At 33.2% G+C, this 4,507-nt stretch overlaps 1 long non-coding RNA gene across 1 annotated transcript; it reads right to left on the bottom strand.

Annotated features, from left to right (window-relative positions):
- Positions 1-617: 617 nt before the first annotated feature.
- On the bottom strand, positions 618-1,626 carry LOC122600696. The gene is made up of 2 exons (XR_006324082.1): positions 1,480-1,626; positions 618-1,392 (listed from the first exon to the last, which is right to left on the bottom strand). It is a non-coding gene; the product is annotated as an uncharacterized LOC122600696 (long non-coding RNA).
- Positions 1,627-4,507: the final 2,881 nt, after the last annotated feature.

A 4,507-nucleotide genomic window follows, 5' to 3' on the forward strand; every position in this document is an offset into this window, starting at 1 on the left:
TGAACCAATCCCCCGATGACATCTCCCCCATTCCATTTTGATATTTAATTTAAAAGAAAGTATCTTACTCCATCTCATTCACCACTTTACCTATTGATCGATTTCCTTCCTAAATAAATTGGCGATTTATATTTCCGATTATGGATACACTCGTAAAAGATTTCCACAATCCTTTCCATGTGAGAGATAGGGATTCACCATAATCCTTTACCTCTCTCCAAATGAACAATCCACCTATATAAGGTAAAGATAAAATTTCATTAGATTACTCTGTGATTTGTCAATATTATCAATTTTTGCCCCCGTATTTTTTTATTATTATTACATCACCCTGTAATGACTTTTTACTTTATTACATACCCCTCACCTTAATGTCTGTGTGTTACCATTAACCACCTCATGTGCAATGCACGTGAGACTATCTTAGTCTTTTAACCTCCAAAACCTTTCATCTTCTAATTCTTCACTTGTTTTTTTTCTTTCACATAGTTCTCTCCTATATCTATTCTATCATTATAATCCCAGAATCAAAAAATAAATCACCCCCAAGAATTAAAAAATAAATCACCCCCAAAATCAAAATAAATCACCATATCAACATAATACACACATACACATCAACAAACTTTACAATAATATAAATTTAACCTAATCATCACAACCACATAAAATCAAATCAAAACTAGATCTAAACAATAGAGTACTATATGTATGGATCTCTCTTAACTGTTTTTTTTCTCACCTAATTTCATCTCCGGTCATCACTTCCGACCAGCCCCACCGGCCATCACCTCTCCGCTCCACCTCAGCTTACCTCGCTAGAAATCCCGACCGAATGAATATATATATATACACATGTCTGTGTGCGTGTGTATCTATATAGATGGTCGAATGGCGGATGGCGGAGTTGATTCCGTTTAAGAACCGGGCGACGAGTTTAGTTGTTGTGAGAGATCCCGAAAGTTGGTCCGAAGTTGTTATGGTGGTAGGTGTTGGTCACCGATAGTGGTGGTAAGTGTTCGCCGAGTTAAAAATCGGATTTTGAATAGTAGATTTCGATTGTAAGGACACGAATTAAGTGTGTGAAAGAACGATTTTGTTGTGGCAATTATTTGAAGATATGGATATGTAAGTATCATGTTGAGAAAACAATTTTAGTATTTTGTAAAATCATTTGACACCACATATAGATCTCTGGATATATGTTTATATAGATCTTATCTATGTATAATTGTATATATGTAAATATATGTATAGATCTCGAGATGTAAAAATGAAGAAGGGAAAGTAGAGGTGAGTTTATTTTGGGGAAGAACATCCGTAAGTACGAAAACGCTCTCATGTGCATAGTTTAACGGAATGTCACAAACGTCCCATTAAGATGAGGGGTGCCTAATGAAACAAAAAGTCACCACAAAGTCACACAGGGTGATGTAAAAAAAAAAAATTACGAGAACGAAAATTGATAAAATGACAAACCACGATGCACTGATCCGGGGCGATTCTGTATCGTCCATACAAAGGCGTCTTTTGTCAAGTCAATTTCCTATTAGGTGATTTAATGAAAATTTCTCCAAGATGAAAGTACTACATAAAAACGAAGAGACAAGTTTCATATAGAGAAACATACCCCCAACACATTACAATTAAAGCTTGGTGGCTTAAAGGGCCTGTTATTTGAGCATTTAATGGGAGAAAAAAAATTGACCCAATTATAAAAAGGGGTTTGCTAAAACTGTATAAATTGTTTGTATATTTACCATGAAATTAATCAGAGGGCGGGCTTTTAATATGAAATGTATAAGTTTTTTTATGCACGTTATATACAACCCGTAGGGTTGTATTTAGCATTTTCCTTATAAAAAAGGTAATTGAAAAGAAACCTTTTAATTTCATGTACTATTTGATTTCCACTAATTGAATAGAAACCTTTCAATTCAATGTCAGGTAAATCTCAACCATTTAATGTTATATTTACTTTTGACAAGACTCAAAGTCTCAAACACAGGATCCCCGGTGGAGAAGTGGCGACCGGTGGCCACTGGACTATTACTCAATGGTTAAACGCATCCAATTATACAATCATCTTTATAATCATCTTCCTCACCATGAATTCAGTTATATTATGATTTGATACAAAACTAATGAATGCCTCTTCTTAGTCGTGGATCTTAAAATATTTTCGTGGACGGGGCTTAGAAATAACTCCACAAAAAACTATAAGTTATACCGAGTACACTTTATTTTATTATTTTTCAGATTTTTAGAAAGAGAAAGAATCACACATAGTTATATAATTATCTCTGTAATCATCCACTTCATCATTAGTTTTCAATTTTGATTTGCGCCACACTTAATGTAAATTATTATTTTTCTTCATCACAACCGCAGAATAAGAAACACCAGAGTTAAATTAGAATCCGGAGTTGGATCATCCTCGTCAAAAGCGACACATGGGTGGAATCAGCGTCAGAAGTAGGATCATCCTTGCTAGCAGCAACCACATACCAACTTTAGGACCATCAACAATGAAATCAACGGGAGCGCCTCGACGAAAAGTGGAGCCAGAGTGAGAAACACTTCTCCACTTCCTTCTCCTTTGCTTAGACCGGTTATGGCTTAAGATTGTCTTTGACCAACTTGTGTGCGAGTCTAGCACGCGCTTCGTCACCTTGTCCTCTGCGAGGCTTCTATCATAAAATGTAATCATATGATCGACAAATAGTTGATTTGAGCTCTCAAATAATCATGCCAAGGACATTTGGTTCCATCCAAAATATCATGTAAAGTGACTATTTTTTGGAACATCTATTGTGATAGTTTTTTACAATCTATAAAACATATATAAGACTCAACCCAACAGACTAAAGTTGTTTCTTGCTACTCAAGATATGTTAGGAGCTAGATCCGGTGAGGAGACAACATCGCTTTTTCTGATAGGCTTATTTTGTCCTCGATTTCCGATTAATCATATAGTCGCGTTAGTACATGACATAAAAAGTAATAATGGGACTATTTGATCAATCAGAAATTGAGGACAAAGTAGGCTGGTTGGAAATAGTCTCGTTGTCTTCTCACTAGATCTAGCTCTTAACATGTATGGTAGTTAGAATGAACTATTGGCTGTTGGGAAAAACCTCATATATGTTATACATAAATCGTAACGAACAATCTCAATAAATATGCCAAAAAATAGTCAACTTACATGATATTTTGGATGAAACCAAATGTCTTACTATGGATTATTTGCTAGTTCCGATCAATTAATTATCGATCATATGATTACATGTCCTAATAGAAGCCTTGTATATTTCAAAGTGATGAACCATGTGATAGACACGCACACAAGTTTGGTGAGGGAAGATGTCAATCCATTGCCGGTTCAAGCATAGGAGGAGGAAGCGGAGAAGTGTTTTTTGCTTTGCTCTACTTTTCGTTAACACTACAAGAAATACTAGTTTTCGCGACCATACTATTTAGCGACGCCCAAGTTTTCGTCGCCAAAGGCCACAAAACGACAAAATAATCGACCGGAAGACTTTGAAAGTCAAAGTTCACAATGTCGTCGCTAATGTCGTTGCCAAAAGCATCGCTAACCATTTTTTAAAATAAAGCGTCGCTAACGACGTCGCTAAAGTCGTCGCAAACTAATTTTATTTTTTATTTTTATTTTTTCGTTTTCCCTCCAACAAAAAAACTTTCCCGCCATTTTTTGCAACGCCATTTGCGACAACAAAGTCGTCACAAAACTTTTTATTCGTTTTTAATAAATTTAGGTAAATTATTAAATGTATAATTATTTAATTTTTTTGTTTTTCGTTTTTTCCCTCCACTCAAAAACTTTCCCGCTTTTTTTTTACGTTATTAGCGACGACAAAGTCGTCACAAAAGTTATTTTATACTTAAAATTCTGTAAATATACTTTAATACTAATTTAAAGTTAACTTCAAATATATTAATTTTGAAAATGATAGATAATTTCAAAAACCATATAGAAATTTTAGATACTAATTTATATTATATTTATTTCATAAAATATATTGTTTGTTAATTATTAAAAATATAATGTGTTATATAAATAATTATACAAAAGATATACTCTTATTTTTGAATCTAAAGTTATACTAATTTATTAAGTATTAATTTAAAGTTCAAGTATTGATTTTAAAGATGATATATGCTTTCAAAAACTATATATAAGTTTTAAATAAAATAATATATTTATGAATTAAATATAATATATTGTATTGTTTGTTAATTATTTAAAAATATAATGTGTTAAATAAATAATTATACGTTAACACATATAAAGATTGTTCATATTAGTTTGGAAGACGAGCAGGCATTATCAATTTGGTCATTGAATGTGAAAGAAACGTAATGGGCCTTAATGAATGAGAAAGAGACATAAGGATCATACTAGTCCTGATTCAATATGAAAGGATCGTATCGAGCCATTAAGCACACTATAGAGAAAAGAATCATACTGGGCCACCTGGCTCAAATG

This window comes from Erigeron canadensis, chromosome 5, assembly GCF_010389155.1.
Source record: "Erigeron canadensis isolate Cc75 chromosome 5, C_canadensis_v1, whole genome shotgun sequence".
NCBI classification, from domain to species: Eukaryota; Viridiplantae; Streptophyta; class Magnoliopsida; order Asterales; family Asteraceae; genus Erigeron; species Erigeron canadensis.